The following is a 16,173-nucleotide window of genomic DNA, read 5'->3' as shown; positions in this document are numbered from 1 at the left end:
TAGTAGGGGAGAAAGTACAGACGTGTGAATGAGTGAGGGTGAAGTGGCCAGCCGATGAATGCATTGGTTTGGGTGAGGCTGACCGTGAAAGAGTTGCATCAGAGGGTGAGTATCAGACAGAGGCGTCACATCGGATCAGGATTGGGGTGAGTGGTCGTGGTGGGGTCACAAATGGGGAGGTGAGGAAGTGCTCAGGAAGTGAAGATAAGTTGAGGATGAGCCTTAAGTGGGTGTGAGAAGTGATGTGATGGAGTGATGTCTTGGCAGTGCAGAATGAGTTGGTTGGGGGGCGGAGGGGGTGATGTACAACGTGGAATGCAGGAGAATCAGTAAGTGTACTCACTTTTGCTGACCTAGGTGGATCATTGAAACGCTTCATGCACTGGACCCAGGTGCGGGATATGTTGCTCCTGCTGGTGACCTCCTCTGCCACCTCGAGCCAGGCCTTCTTGGTGGCAGAGGCAGGGCGCTTCCTCCTGCCGGCCGCGTAAAATAGTTCCCTCCTCCTCCTCTTCACCCCGGCCAGCAGCACCTCAAGTGAGGCATCGCTGAATCTTGGAGCAGCTTTGCCCCTGTGCTGCTCCATTGGGTCTTCTTGCTCCTTGCTCCAGCAAAATCCATTGGAGCAAAGGCCCTTTAAATCCAGACGCTGCAGCTGACAGCCTGTCATGCGGGTGCGCAGTCCGCCCACTGCGCAGCTTTCAGACGGCAAACCCGGAAACAAGATTAATGGCCACCAATTAAGTCGTGACCGCGAGGGGAACGTTAAGTTTTTATTATTCGTGTTTGCCGTGCGCCTATGCACCCCCCTCTCCGCTGCTGCCGTCCCGCTGCCTTATTAAAATCATGCCTAATGAGTGAGCACAGCAATATGGATGAGTATCACTGCCATTACCTGCAATCGGTTCCCAGGGCTGTCCATACACTTGGCCACTCAGTAAAGCCCACTCACTACCAGAGGTACCAGATATACCGTACCATGTACAGTGACTAGAGAAGCTGGGATTGTTCTCCTTATAGCAGAGAAGGTTAAGGGGAGATTTGATAGAGGTGTTCAAAATTATGAGGAGTTTTGATCGAGCAGATAGGGAGAGACTCTTTCCACTGGCAGGAGGGTCAGTATCCAGAGGACACAGATTTCAGATAATTGGCAAAAAAAATCCAGAGGGGAGATGAGGAGAATATTTTTACGCAGTTGTTGTGATCTAGAAATGCGCTGCCTGAAAGGGCGGTGGAAGCAGATTCAATAGTAACTTTCAAAAGGGAATTGGATGGATATTTGATAAAGAGAAAGTTGCAAGACTATGGGGAGAGAGCAGGGGAGTGGGACTAACTGGATAGTTCTTTCAAAGAGCCGGCACAGGCACAAGGGGCTGAATGGTTTCCTTCTGTGCTCTATCATTCTATGATTCTACTCTGCTACTCTTTGTAATTGACCCTGGAATATATATATTTGTTTTATATTTTGGTCTTCATCTGCAGTTTTTTCATTGTTGACAAGTTGTGATGAAGGGTTAAGGCACCAGTTTGATAAGAATAGGAGAGCAGACAATATAAATTGAAAAGTACTGATTAGGTGGTGTCAAACTTGGGTTTTAAAAGTTCCTGCAGATTGGTGGAGGAAGGAGAGAAGGCTGAGGGAAGAAAGGAGTTTCACGGTTCTGAAGAACTTGTGACGCCGTGAACAAATTAATATAAACCTGAAGCCTTCTCCAGCTGGTAAAGGCAATGGGTAATGGAGCCATATGCACCAGTCCCAGGTTTGATCCCCTGTCCATGTTGAGTCAGCTGATCTCAGCCAAGAAGGCAGTAGTGAGTGCTACAATTGGCCTCAGCACCAATAGGCTACAAAAGGGGGAACTCAACCAGGTTTCACACTCCTGACTCCCGCTGGAAAGAGCACGGGTGAGGACATAACTGTGCTACTTTGCATAATGGAATAGCCTGTCAATATACGTAGTTGGCGTCCGTTGAATTATATGCCAGCAAGAGTGAGTGCTGATAGAAGAGGAGAGATATGATAGTCTAGTGATTATGGCACTGGCATTAGCAACGCAAAGGTTGTGAGTTCAAATCCCCAGCCTGGCAAGTTATGAAAATTGAATTCAATAATTCTGTTAATTTGTGAGCTAGCACCAGAAAATGGCCATGAAATCCAGATTGTTGAAAAAACCCCAACTGGTTCACGAATGTACTTCCGGGAAGGGAACCTGCCACACCCAAGCACTCTGGCTTACACATGACTCCAGTCCCACATGATGTGGTTGACTTTTAATGCTCTCAGGGCAGTGAATGCTACCTTGTTTGTGTCGCTCACACACTAAGAACAATGAAAAAAGAAAGGCTCCATCTTGTTTGATTTCAGTAACAAAAAGGGGGGAACCATGTGTTAAATTGATTTTTGGAACAGGGAGATGGAATAGGGGCTTGCTCCGTCCACTCCACACATTGACCCAATCTTGCAGTGTCTCTGGGAACGGCACACCTCCCTGTGGGGAGATATTCAAAAGGAAAAACAGGTCTTTCCCAGCGTCTCTGTACATGTGTATGTATTATTACTGAGAATAAAGCTGATATATTGCACTTAAAAACAAAAAGTATTGTCACCGTTAAAACCCAGGGTTGCCAACTCTGGTATTCCTGGAGGTTTCATCACATGACCTTCCGCCACCAACCGCCCAATCAAATAGCCTTTTTTTCCATCTTCAATATTCTTATAATTAATATACAAAAGTTTTCAAAGAAAAGGAATAAAAAACACACACTTTTTTATTGCTTTTTCTCCCGGGTGTTGCTCGCAGCAGTGTCCGGGAGATTAACCTTTAAATCCTGGAGACTCCAGGGCAATCCTGGAGGGTTGGCAACCCTATAAAGCCCCAGCAACTGAAAAAAGGTATTTTTTTTGAGGCAATGATAAATGACTTTGACCCAACGAGATAAACGTTGGTTTCCAGATGTTCTCGGATATATTATCTGAGGGAAAAGAGACCAAACATGAAATATTTAAAAATGCTAATGTTGTTAAGAGCAGACTAATGCAGGATTAGAAAATGCCTCTTGGATTTCCGGGAATCTTGAGACTGACAGAGAAAGATAAGCAGTATCAGTTTAAGCAGATCATTTGTGAAATCCCTTGGCTCACTTTAAAGTGGTTTACAGAAGAAGGAGAAAACAGATTTTACAATGTAAATATAAGCTTATTATCCGCAAAGCTCCCAAAAGCTCAAATGTGACCGTTTTCCATAATCGCAACAGACCCTCTCCCAGCCAGTAACCAGGCCACTTGTCACTGGTAGCACCAATGTTTCCTCACTTAAGATTTCCTGCCGATATGTATTGCAAAGTCCGCTGGTTGAATTGGTGTCATTTTTTTATATTGAATGGTCAAGGCCCACAGTGCAAGATTCTATCAAGACTTGGCTCAGTTGGTCATACTCTTGCCTCAGAGTCAGACATTACGAGAGATAAAATTCAACTTTGGCATGGGCACAACGATAGTGGTACCTGATTGGCCGCCCCTTATGCACCCCACCCGATTTTCCTTCCCAGATTTTTTTGTTTTCAGTGGAAAGAAAACTCGGGCGGGGTTTATAACAGGCAGCCGATCCGCTCCAGCCCGTTTTGCACCCCTGCCAAATTTGAATTTCGGCCCCCAGTGGATTCAAGCCCCACCCTCAGGACTGTAACACGTAATGTAGACTAGTGATGCGGTGCTGAGGGACAGCTGCATTGTCAGAGGGACCAACCTTTGGATGAGACCTTAAACCAAACCCCTCCCTGTTCTAGGGTTCAGGTAGATGTTTAATGTCGTATGGCACTGTTTGAAGAAGTGATGTGGAGATGCCGGTGATGGACTGGGGTGGACAAATGTAAGGAGTCTTACAACACCAGGTTATAGTCCAACAGCTTTATTTAAAATCACAAGCTTTCGGAGGCTTCCTCCTTCGTCAGGTGAGTGTAGGAGGATTCCATTTATGGAATCCCACACTCACCTGACGAAGGAGGAAGCCTCCAAAAGCTTGTGATTTTAAATAAAGCTGTTGGACTATAACCTGGTGTTGTAAGACTCCTTACATCTGTTTGAAGAAGAACAGGGGGGTTCTCCTGGTGTCTTGGCTGACATTCCTTCCTCTACCAATACCACCAAAAGTAAATAGCTGGTCATTCAGCTCATTGCTGTTTGTGGGATCTTGCCTTGTGGCTGCAACATTTGCCCACATAACAACAGTCACCGCATGTTAAAGTAATTCATTAGAGGTGAAGCACTTTGTTTCTGAGAGATGCGATAAGATGTTATTTAAACCACAAGTTTTTCTTTTTTAAAGGTTGAAAACGCTAGGAGCATAGACAAGCTAAATTACGAACCAATGATTAGGTTCTGCCAAGTTTGCCCCCACCCCCCATTGCCCTATAACCTCACTGCTCAGACTTACACGTGACGAATGGCGATTGGTGGAGGTACCGGAGGGATGCAGATACTTATGGGAGTGTATCCCAGGATAAGTGGTGGCTCCAAGACAGAAAGGTGTGGGGAAACTGAAGGAATCGCAATAGCTATTTCGAGACAAACTGTACTTTGTTCAGTGTCAGTCACACACAGAACTGTTTTTTTATTGTTCAGTTGTTCTCTCGGCTTTTAATCGGGCAAAATATACAAACCTCTTCGGGTTTGGCATAAAAATCCAGGTTACATCCCATGGCACCTGTGGCGACATGCTGCAAATCTGGGAATTCTGAGCAACATATTGAACGTTAAGTCAGGATCTTGCCTTGGTAGAGGAGAGGATGAGGAGGGTACAGTCCAGGGGCTTGCTGAGCGCTGGATGACGATAGGGTTGTGTGGAATTTTATTGTTACAGTTGTGCCTCCAATCACAGTCACAGTTACACCATGTTGTAAAGGTCGGAACAGCAACGTGACACTAAGCACCTCTCCCTTAGGGTTATTGAACCTGACATTCGGCTGCAAGTCACTCGTTACTGTGGCTGGGTTGATTTTAGTGTTTCACCAAATGGTGGAACAGCAATCTAAATGTGGAGAGACAGGAGCATTGGAAATGGATCTTGCTGTTCCAACCAGGAGGTAATTCCATGCCTTTTCAGTCAATCGACCCTTCTGGCAACCTTTTCCAGACTGTTTAAAGTTTTTAGATGGTTTCCAGACTATACTCAACTATTCAGTTTTATGTCACATTCAAACTTTGACACATCCCATCCGAAATCTTTAAAGTACAATTGCTCAGTTTTGTTTGCTTGATCAAGTGATAAAATAACCCATTTGTTTTCTCGAGACGTAGAGGCCCAGTCAGTTCATCTCACTAACTCCCAAACTGAGCCTCTCTCCTGAGGCAGAACAGAAAAATTCTCACTGATAGTGTCAGCTGAAACTGTGCTACTGAACTCCTGGGGTTAATGAGTTGAGGTCACATGGTGTAGAACTGGACCATCAGACCAGGAAGTTGCCAGATTTGATCCCTCGTCTGTGCTGAGATTGTGTGTCAGGCTGGCATTTAAGAAGTGAAGAAAGAACATGCATTTCTATACGATAATGCTTTTCACATCCCAAAGTTTTTCACAGCCAATGATGTACTTTTGAAGAGTAGTCACTGTTGTAATCTAGAGAAATGCAGCAGCCAATTTGCGCACAGCAAGACCCCACAAACAGCAATGAGAATGACCAGATAATCTTTTGTTTAATGATGTTGGTTGAGCGATAAATGTTGGTCAGGACACCGGGAGAACTCCCCTGCTCTTCTTTAAGTAGGGATCGTTTATGTCCACTTGAGAGGCAGGGGGGGCCTCAATTTAACGTCTGATCCGAAAGACGACACTTCTAAGAATTCAGAACTCCCTCGGTACTGCACTGGAGTGTGAGCCTAGATTATATACTCAAGTTTCTGGAGTGGAGCTTGAACCCACAACCGTCTGATTCAGAAGTGAAATTGTTAACACTGAGCCAAGGCTGACGAATGGTGCCACAGTTGGCCTTAACCCTCCCTCATCCACCAAGCTAGGAAGGGACCCTAGGGATCCAACTCCTGATTGTATTTGATTACCCATGCTGGAATGTGTGTGTGTTTGTGTGTGTGTATATATTTACATATATTTGCATTGACATCCCTGGATCAGTATGTACATATATGTGTGAACATACACGCACATGCATACATCCATCAAATGAGAATAAGCTCTACCTCAGTCGACACCCTCCATGCTCAGATGGTCTTCTGACTATCATTGTCTAGGTTGACCCATGAACAATGGTCACTTGGATTAGATACTGGAAGGCAGACAGTGCCTGTGGAGCTGTAACTCAACATCAAATCGTAGAATGATACAGCACGGAAGGAGGCCGTTCGGCCCATCGTGCCTGTGCCGGCTCTTTGAAAGAGCTATCCAATTAGTCCTATTCCACCGCTCTTTCCCCATATCCCTGCAGATTTTTCCTTTTCAACTTTCGAAAGATAGTGTTGTACTTGTTTCCACCACCATTTTAGGTGTCGCATTCCAGATCGTAACAACTCGCTACGTAAAAAAAAATTCTCCTCATCTCTCCCCTGGATATTTCGCCAATTATCTTAAATCTGTGTCCTCTCTGGTTACCCACATACTTCTCTGCATTAAATTTAATCTGCCATGTGTCTGCCCGTTTCACCAGACTATGTCCTCCTGGAGTCTGCTACATTTCCAAGCTTTGTGTTATCTGCAAACTTTGAAATTATGCCCCCTATACCCAAGTCCAGGTCATTGATATATATCAAAAAAAGCAGTGGTCCAAATACCGACCCCTGGGGGACACCACTGTATACTTCCCTCCAGTCCAAAAAACAACCGTTCACCATTACTCTCTGCTTTCTGTCTCTTAGCCAATTTTTGTACCCATACTGCTACTGCCCCTTTAATCCCAAGGGCTGTCGTGCCTTCAGGGGAAAATTGGAAGGTGGTAGACAATGTACCACCAGAGTTCACTGCACCTAACGAGGTGAATAATTACTTTACATAGGTGGAGCGTAAAGATGGCGCACTCTCTTTGACTCGCTGACATCACACCGGGAGCCAAAGGTCACACTGCAGCACTGACCGATGAGCAGATCCCACTAAAGGCCTCGAGAAAATGTACAGGACGTAGCCTTTTACATAGCTGTTGTAGCCCTAGGATAAAATTCATGGGAAAATGGCAAATCCACAGGCATCGTTGTGATGTTAATGAAACGTTCGCTGTGCTTAAGTCTCAGTTACAGGCTTGTAATGACTCATTTGTTAAGGTGTAGGGGAGTTGGTAATACCTGGATGACTGCCCGCGTTCTCTGCTTTTTCTTGCCTGATTCATAAAGTATTAGCTCTCTGCCTGCATACTCCATTATCGTACAAGTGCAGACACTATTCCAGTGGGATTAAAGAGGCTTTTTTTTTTCCATCCCTTGTGTGAGACGTGGGTGACAGCAGCAGCCTGTGTCTGGACTGGGCAGATAGTGCGGCAGTGACTGTATCGAAAGGTACTTACAGCGTCCACATTCACTATTAGTGTAAGTTAATAGTCTTTCAGCAGCAGTAAAAGATTAAAGTATGCAGTGTATGTTGGCATTACTTAATACACTGTACTGCATCGCAAATAAAGCTGTTTTCGGTCACACACATACACGGTTATTATTTTTTCTCCTTGGATGTCAGAGACATTATATTCAGTGAAGGCTGGGACAGAGGGAGCACCCATCCTTACTGCCTTTGATACACACGTTACTTACACAGCATGCTTGGCACTGAATATATAGACCTTTTTTTTTGCCAATTTTCTCCCCCCCTCCCCCCCCCTCCCCCACCCCGCCTCCCCTCCACCACACACCTGAAGGTGTTAACTGTTGTTGGGCTGGCAGGCCTCCGTTACTTTCCCCGAGCAGCCATTCTTCATGTGTGCGATGCTATTTGACTGTGGAGTGCATCACAGCCATGCCTGGCCCTCGCCCTCGCCCTTGATCCATACGCCTGCACTCTCCCAACGGGAGTCAACAGATAGCAGTCAGAAGGAGGAATTCTGGCTGATTTACCCACCCTACCCTGGGGGCGCTGAGGACAATTGTAGCGCCTTCCAACAATGACAACTTGCAATTGGATAAGATCTTTTAATGTCATAAATATGTCCCTAAGGCACTTCATTGAGGAGAAATGGACACTGAGCAGTAAGTAGGAGAGTCAGGGGAGAAGGCGTCTACAGGCATCGTTGAAAAAGCAGGGTTTCTAAGGAATCTTTTGAAGGTGGAGATAGTAAGGTTCCAGAGAGGGAAATCTCGAAGAGTAAAAGAAAAAAAGAATGACTTGCATTTATATAGCACCTTTCACAACCTCAGGACGTCCCAAAGCGCTTCACAGCCAATGAAGTACTTTTGAAGTGTAGTCACTGTTGTAATGTAGGAAACACGGCAACCAATTTGTGCGTAGCAAGCTGCCACAAACTACAGTGTGATAATGACCAGATAATCTGTTTTAGGGCTGTTGGTTGATGGATAAATATTGGCCAGGACACCGGGGAGAACTCCTCTGCTCTTCTTCAAATAGTACCATGGGATATTTTACATCCACCTAAAAGGGCAGAGAGAGCCTCGTTTTACCATCTCATTTGAAAGGCAGCACCTCACTCACTCAGTACTGCACTGGGAGTGTCAGCCTGGATTTTGTGCTCAAGTCTCTAGAGTGGGACTTGAATCCAGAACCCTCTAACTCAGAGGGCGAGAGGGATATCAACTGAGCCACAGCTGACGCTGTAGGGAAGAGAGCTGACAGTGGAGTGGAAGAAGGAGAGAACGCCAGAATTGGAAGACTGAATAGGATAAACTGGGATGTGGGATGGGACGAGTCTGCGGAGGGATTGGTAAACAAAGATGTAAAATTCAATGCGTTGGGGCGGTGAGCGAGCGAGACTCAGTGCAGGACAGAATGCGAATGGCAACGTGTTGGAGGGTATGGCTGACGTGGCCAGCGAGGAGGTCATTTGAAAAGTCAAGTCTGGAGGTAACAGAAGCGAGGCTGCGGTGGGCTAACACGGCACACAGTCCAAGGATCAAATTTAAGAGCCCCACTGAAAGCAGAAAACCAAAGCAGTGCGAGACATCTTCCTGAAGGTGAAACAGTTGCTCCTGGGTTGATGCAACATGAAAATCACATTGGAATCAACACAGGAATTGAGCCGTCAGATGATTCAAAAGGTTTGAGTTGTAAAAGATGTAAAGGGACAGAGGAGCTTTTAAACACACAACACGGCGTGGCCAAGCTGAAAAAAGCAAAGTCACTTTTAAAGAGTGCAGACAGCGAATGAAGACGTGGCAACGATTTCTTGTTATCAACACACAGATTAAAGTCTAATCATTCTGTCAGTGACAAGAAATCAGTTTTACAGCTTGTCATTCCGCTGCCTGCAATCTCCGACTCTGAGTTGGGTTTTTAGCCTTGAGGGATTAGTGCACACCAGTGGTGATGCAACTGTTGGATGGGAAAGATTCCTTAAGCAATATCATGATACCCTGAGTCACAGTTATCACTGCCTTGGAATCTCGTACTGACTTGCAGCATCACAGGTTGTCTATAATGATGTCCCCAGTGAATTATCCAGCCACAAATTGGCCCCATGCAGCTGAAACATGAATCCCCTACAGTCATTTTATCACATTTCTCGCTTGACTATTCAGTGAAACAGCGAAGCTTCTGTCAACAATATATAAGTTCAACCGGTTTTCAGAAATTCTGGTTGATCCAAGCTTGAATCAACTCCAGTTTCCTTTTGCGGGTAAAAGTTTATTGGGAATGTCGAAAAAAACTGTTCCCTTCAAATATGAAGAGATAGCTAATCCAGGGCTTTTGAATGCAAGAATCCAAGAAGTGGATATATAGTTAAAAAGGAAAATTTTGCAGGATTATGGGGAAAGAGCGGGGGAATGGGACTAATTGGATAGCTCTTTCAAAGAGCCAGCACGGACACGATGGGCCGAATGGCCTCCTTCTGTTCTGTAAGGTTCTATGCTTCGATGAATGTTCATTTGGGACATTTGGCCTATGAGCGCTAATTGGGGCTTACAGATCCAGGGACATAAACTTCACAAACAGGGATCAATTTAATCACACACAAGCCGGAAGGGCCCTGGGTTTGATTCGCCGCCAGTGCTCAGTTAGCTGCTGTCCACCAGAGCAGCGGTACAGGCATTGCAACTGGCCTCAGTGCTCCCAGGCGAAAGAAGAGAGTCAAAAGGTCAGGGTTCCTTTTTCTGAGCGCAATCCGGTGATCTTTGCTGGGAGTGGTCAGGATCGAGTTCAATCTATGTTCACCTCTTTGTCGTCACCCACCAACCTTCAGTGGCTCGGTTGGCCGTACGCTCGCCTCTGAGTCAGAAGGGCGTAGGTTCAAATCCCACTTCAGAGACTTGAGCAAATATTCAAGGCTGCTACTCCCAGCACCAGTACTGAGGGAGTGCTCCACTGTTGGGGGTGCCTTCCTACGGATGAGACGTTAAATCTAGGCCCCGTCTGCCCTCTCAGGTGGGCATAAAAGATCCCATTGCACTATTTGAAGAAGAGTGAGGGAGTTCTCCCTGGTGCCATGGCCAATATTTATCCCTTCACCAAAACCTAAATCAAATGATCCAGTCATTTATCTCATTACTGTTTGTGGGACCTTGCTGTGTGCAAATTGGCTGCCGCGTTTCCTACATTACAACAGTGACTACACTTCGAAAGTAATTAATTGGCTGTGGCGTGCTTTGGGACGCCCTGAGGTTGTGAAAGGCGCTATATAAATGCAAGTTTGTTCTTTCTTTCACTCACTGTCCAGACTCAGACGTAAAGAATGACCACTTGGGCAAAGAAGGCTGGTGTCCACGGAACAGTATCCCAGCCAGTGATAGTGCCTTCAGGAGGGGAAGGTGAAAATTTGGAGAGAAAATATTATGATTAACTTTATTTTGATATTCTATTCCATAATATGGTTTTACAGATATTTATTTACTTTGTGAAGTGTTCTGTTTTGTACCGTCTGAGAGCTCAATACCAATAGATGCATTGGAGAGGGTGCAAAAAAAGATTCACAAGGGTGATACTGGAACTGAGAGGATATCCTTGCCAGGAAAGGCTGAACAGGCCGTGGCTCTTTTCTCTAGGAAAGAGAAGGCTGAGGGGTGGCCTAATACGGGTCTTTAAGATTATGAATGGGTTTGATAAGGTAGACGTAGAGAAAATGTTTCCACTTGTGGGGGAGACCAGAACTAGAGGTCATAAATATAAAATAGTCGCTAATAAATCCAACAGGGAATTCAGGAGAAACTTCTTTACCCAAAGAGTGGTAAGAATGTAGAATGCGCTACCACAAGGAGTAGTTGAGGTGAATAGCGTAGTTGCATTTAAGAGTAAACAACGAGGGAGAAAGGAATAGAAGGGTATCCTGATAGGGTTAGATGAAGTCGGGTGGGAGGAGGCTCGTGTGGAGCATAAACACTGGCACAGACCAGTTGGGCCGAATGGCCTGTTTCTGTGCTGTAATCTCGATGTAACTCAATGTAAAATTGCTTCAATCGAGTGGGTTGCAACCTATAGATACGTTGTGACCTAAATTCAAAGGGGGAGAAATTCGATGCAAAACGAGCGGCTGCAGCCCGTTATACGTCCTGTCTAATAATCAGTTCCATTGACTTCAGCGACGTTACTGATGTATAACTGACGGAGGTGTGATACCACCCATTTTGGCTTCCCGCCCGAGTCGAATTTCGCCCGCCAAAGTGTGTATCAGTAACTTGTTACACAACAGTTTGAAGCTGGAATCAATGAAACATCCGATATCCTGGTCGCAGAAAGATTCAAGCGAATGACTGGAGGTCACATGGACCTAGCCCATTGTGTAATTGAGGTGTTTACGATGATCAGGGGATTTGATCGGGTAGACAGGGAGAAACTATTTTCTTTGGTGGGGGGGGGAAGTCCAGAGCAAGGGAGGCATTGCCTTAAAATTAGAGCTCGGTCGTTCAGGGGTGATGTCAGGAAGCAAAGGGGAGTGGAAATCTGGAACTCTCTCCCCCAAAAAGCTGTTGAGGCTGGGGGTCAGTTGAAAATTTCAAAACTGAGATTGGTAGATTTTAGTTAGGTAAGGGTATTAAGGGATACGGAACCGAGGCGGGTAGATGGAGTTAAGATACAGATCAGTCATGGATCTAAGTGAATGGCGGAACACGCTTAGGGACTGAATGGCTATTCCTGTTCTTATGTTCTTATGTCATCTAGCCATGTGCCGGAGATTGGAATGAGCAAGCCGCCTCTCCCAGTGATCTCGAGTATCCCAAGTTTCACCAGGCCCAGGAGCAGACCTCCTGCTCGCTCGGTGTATTTGGTGACTAAACACAAACGTTATTGGTGGAAAGTATAGGCAAAAGTGGAGAACTAGCTTCCTTTGAGAGCGCAGTAGAGTCTGCAGCTGCTGAAGATCTGCAAAGTTGCTTCCTCTTGGGCACCCAGTATTAATTCCCGCAAAGTGACCCAAGTAATCATTGGACTGCAGTAAGCAGTGCAGCACTGTCCACTCTCAGTCTCCAGTGCTGCCAAGAAGGATCCTCAAATACATAACCTTCCACTGGGGCCTTTGTTCACGAGAAAGGCAAGGAAGAGGAGAATCTGCAACAGCAAGAAGTACAGAGAGCCCTCTGTGCGGTGGAACGTTCTGTATCAATTTGTATATGTGAGTTAGAGACATCGGGGTAGAGTTTCCACTTTCGGCACGATTGGGAAACTGCGCCCAAAATGCGCTTGAAATGGCGCTGTTTAGGTCAAAGTTCAAGTTTCTGCTAAAATGAATTTGCATAATCACAAACGTAAAATCTTCCATGAACCAACGTAATAGTGTGGAATCGTTTCTTTTGCTTTCTTTCCATTAAAAAGTATTCCTTGATGTATTTGAAAGTGGTAACCTGGGGCAGCTTTATTAATACAGCTGAAAATGTGTTTATCAGCAAAAATAAGTATATTTAATAAGGTTGTCCAGTCCTCTGCTTGTGAGTAACCTGATTTAAAATCACTGAAAATGTCTTTGAAATACTATACCATTTAATAGTTTCATTGGAGTACACTATACAGTTTCTGAGTAAATTAATATTTTTTGATATGATAAAGCTTTTAAAATGTGCCTACTAGTGCCTGTGCGCCTATGAAAAAGAGCCAGCGCAATCGGCGGAAACTTGCAATTTCAACCCGGGGGCGTGGCCAGCTTTGTGGGCGGGGCCTGATTTGGGCAAATTGAATCTTAAACCAGCGTAAAAGATTGCGGAAAACACGAACGTAAATGGCTTTGGGCGTAACTCACTCACGTTTAAAATTCCCCGACCTTTTGCGGTGGTTTGGCCAATTCCACACGCTGATATAATGAGCGGAAACTCTATCCTATTCCTTTAACGGTCAGTCTCCTGACATCGTATCAACCAGTTAACAGTTTGAGGCACACTGCTGCAGTCATAGCACTGAAGATGGGGTTTATTAATGGGCTGAACTGCTGTGTAATATATGTACTCCTTTTCAATGCATCTTGGGTTACAAAGAATCCCGAGACAAATTCAAAAATATGAACATTTCTTATTCTTATTGTCGTTTTTTTTTGTTTAGTTCAGTGATAATGACATCAGCTAGGAACTTCCTTTAATGAGGAACTGGGCTCAGGAGTGTGTGGACACTGAGCGAACAGTCAAAGTTCATTCCCTTATCCCAGCGACAGAATTGTTGACTCACAAGAAACCGGATCAAAGAGTCCATGGGGAGCCCATGTAAAAACGCCAACAGGCAGCTAATGGATGCCAGTCACCCCGGACTCTGAACTAAAACAAAGGCCAGTACGGAGGTTAATTCAACTCCACCACATTCTCAAAACAAAGTCACTCCCCCCTCCCCCCCCCATTATATCATCCTAAATTGATTGAAAATTCAACAAATATAGACGGAGTGCCAAGTTAATCTGGAGAAATACATATTCACTGCCAGAGCTTTATTGATGCTTTTGGGAGCCATTACATTAAGATTGAAGAGAAATTTATCTTTTGTACTGTTTAAGAGAAATTGTATTTATGGTTCTGAAGGCGGGGGCTCCAGCTGCTTTTCGTAAGACAGTGCATAGAGGCCGTGTTTTAATGGTGCTTCCCAAGATAGCGTCAATTTAATGACTTCTTTACACCTCAATTTATCCACTTGTAATGGAGTATTTGCATCGCAAAAATTTAAATTAAAATGTACATCAGCTGCAGTAAATTCTCTCTTAATGCCCCTGTAATTTGGCGTCTGCTATTGTACACTGATCTATGGGTACGCTGGCTGAATTTTACATTCTTGTATGTCAGTCAGACGGTGGTTCCTTGCTGCACTGATCCAGCGAGGTGGCTGCCTGAGGACGCACTGGTTTAAAGGGGTGCGATGCTGCTTTTTCGTCTGGGAAGATTTGGGGCTCGATTCAATTCCTGAAACAGCCTGATCAGGAAAAACACCAGGTTAACTGCTGGGTTGGTGCTGCAGCACTTGGGGAGTGAGCAGTTTTCTCCTTGCTGGGGTGTGATTCCACAGATGGGGCCACCCTCTGGTACCCCGTCATGTGGCCGTTATTCACGCGCACACCATGGCAATATATGTCAGTGAGCTATTCAACCATGGGAGGAGTCGTGCATTAGAGTCTGACGTAGACCCCTCTCGGGTTCAGTGGCATCATTCTCTCTCTTGAGTGGTCTGAGCAGCTTACTTTTATGGGCGTTCAGTTATACTACCCTACATCTACTTGTACGATAGCGGGACCCGGAGATGGAACAGTACTCTGCCCCGTAACCTGAACCGGATATCCGTGTCTTCTGCATGTGTATCTCTTCAAACTCTCTGAAGGCAAGACTGACTGAACACCTGGTGAGATGAGGCTTGATGCTAAAAGTTAAACTGCTTTAGTTCACATCACGTGAGCAACAGTTTGATTGGTTTCACTTGGCTTCACATAATAATATAGGAACGCACGAATTAAGAGCAGGAGTAGGCCATTCGGCCCCTCGAGCCTGCTCTGCCATTTGATAAGATCATGGCTGATCTGATTGTGACCTCAACCCTACTTTCCCGTCTACCTACTATAACCTTTGACTCCCTTGTTAATCAGGAATCGATCTAACTCAGCCTTGAAAATATTCAATGACCCTGCCTCCACCCCTCTCTGGGGAAGGGAGTTCCACAGACTCATGACCCTCAGAGAGAAAAAATTTCTCCTCATCTCCTTCTTAAATGGGACACCCTATATTTTTAAACTGTGGCCCCTAGTTCTAGTCTCTCCCACAAGGGGAAACATCCTCTCAGCATCTACCCCTTCTAGTCCCCTCAGGATCTTATATGTTTCAATAAGATTACCTCTCATTCTTCTAAATTCTAGTGTATACAGGCCCAACTTGTCCAACCTGTCCTCATAAGATAACCCCCTCATCCCAGGAATCAGTCGAGTGAACCTTCTCTGAACCGCCCCTGAAGCAATTATGTCCTTTCTTAAATAAGGAGACCAAAACTGCACACAGTATTCTAGATGTGGTCTCACCAATGCCCGGTACAACTGTAGCAAAACATCTCTACTTTTATATTCCATTCCCCTTGCAATAAATGACAACATTCCATTTGCCTTCCTAAGCACTTGCTATAACTGCATACCAACTTTTTGTGATTCATGTACTAGGACACCCAGATCCCTCTGTACCTCAGAGTTCTGCACTCTCTCTCCATTTAAATAATATACTGCTTTTCTATTCCTCCAGCCAAAGTGGACAACTTCATTATACTTCCCACATTATACTCCATCTGCCAAATTTTTGCCCACTCACTTAACCTATCTATATCCCTTTGCAAACTCTTTATGTCCTCTTCACAACTTACTTTCCTACCTACCTTTGTGTCATCAGCAAATTTAGCAACCATACATTCGGTCCCTTCATCCAAGTCATTGATAAAGATTGTAAATAGTTGAGGCCCAAGCACTGATCCCTGTGGCACTCCACTCATTACATCTTGCCAACCTGAAAATGACCCATTTATGCCTACTCTCTGTTTCCAGTTAGCTAACCAATCCTTTATCCATGCTAATATGTTACCCCCTACACCATGAGCTCTTATTTTGTGTAGTAGCCTTTGATGTGGCACCTTGTCAAAAGCC

General features: G+C 45.1%; 1 protein-coding gene and 1 pseudogene across 1 annotated transcript in view; both read left to right on the top strand.

Moving 5' to 3' along the window:
- nkain1 (sodium/potassium transporting ATPase interacting 1) overlaps window positions 1–16,173 on the top strand; it is a 375,231-nt gene that overhangs the window by 309,924 nt on the left and 49,134 nt on the right. The window lies entirely within an intron of this gene.
- LOC137343868 (U2 spliceosomal RNA) lies at window positions 2,347–2,490 on the top strand (annotated as a pseudogene).

The sequence above is a fragment of the Heptranchias perlo genome, chromosome 26 (genome assembly GCF_035084215.1).
Source record: "Heptranchias perlo isolate sHepPer1 chromosome 26, sHepPer1.hap1, whole genome shotgun sequence".
Taxonomy (NCBI): Eukaryota; Metazoa; Chordata; class Chondrichthyes; order Hexanchiformes; family Hexanchidae; genus Heptranchias; species Heptranchias perlo.
This window is presented reverse-complemented; position numbering and strand designations above follow the sequence as displayed.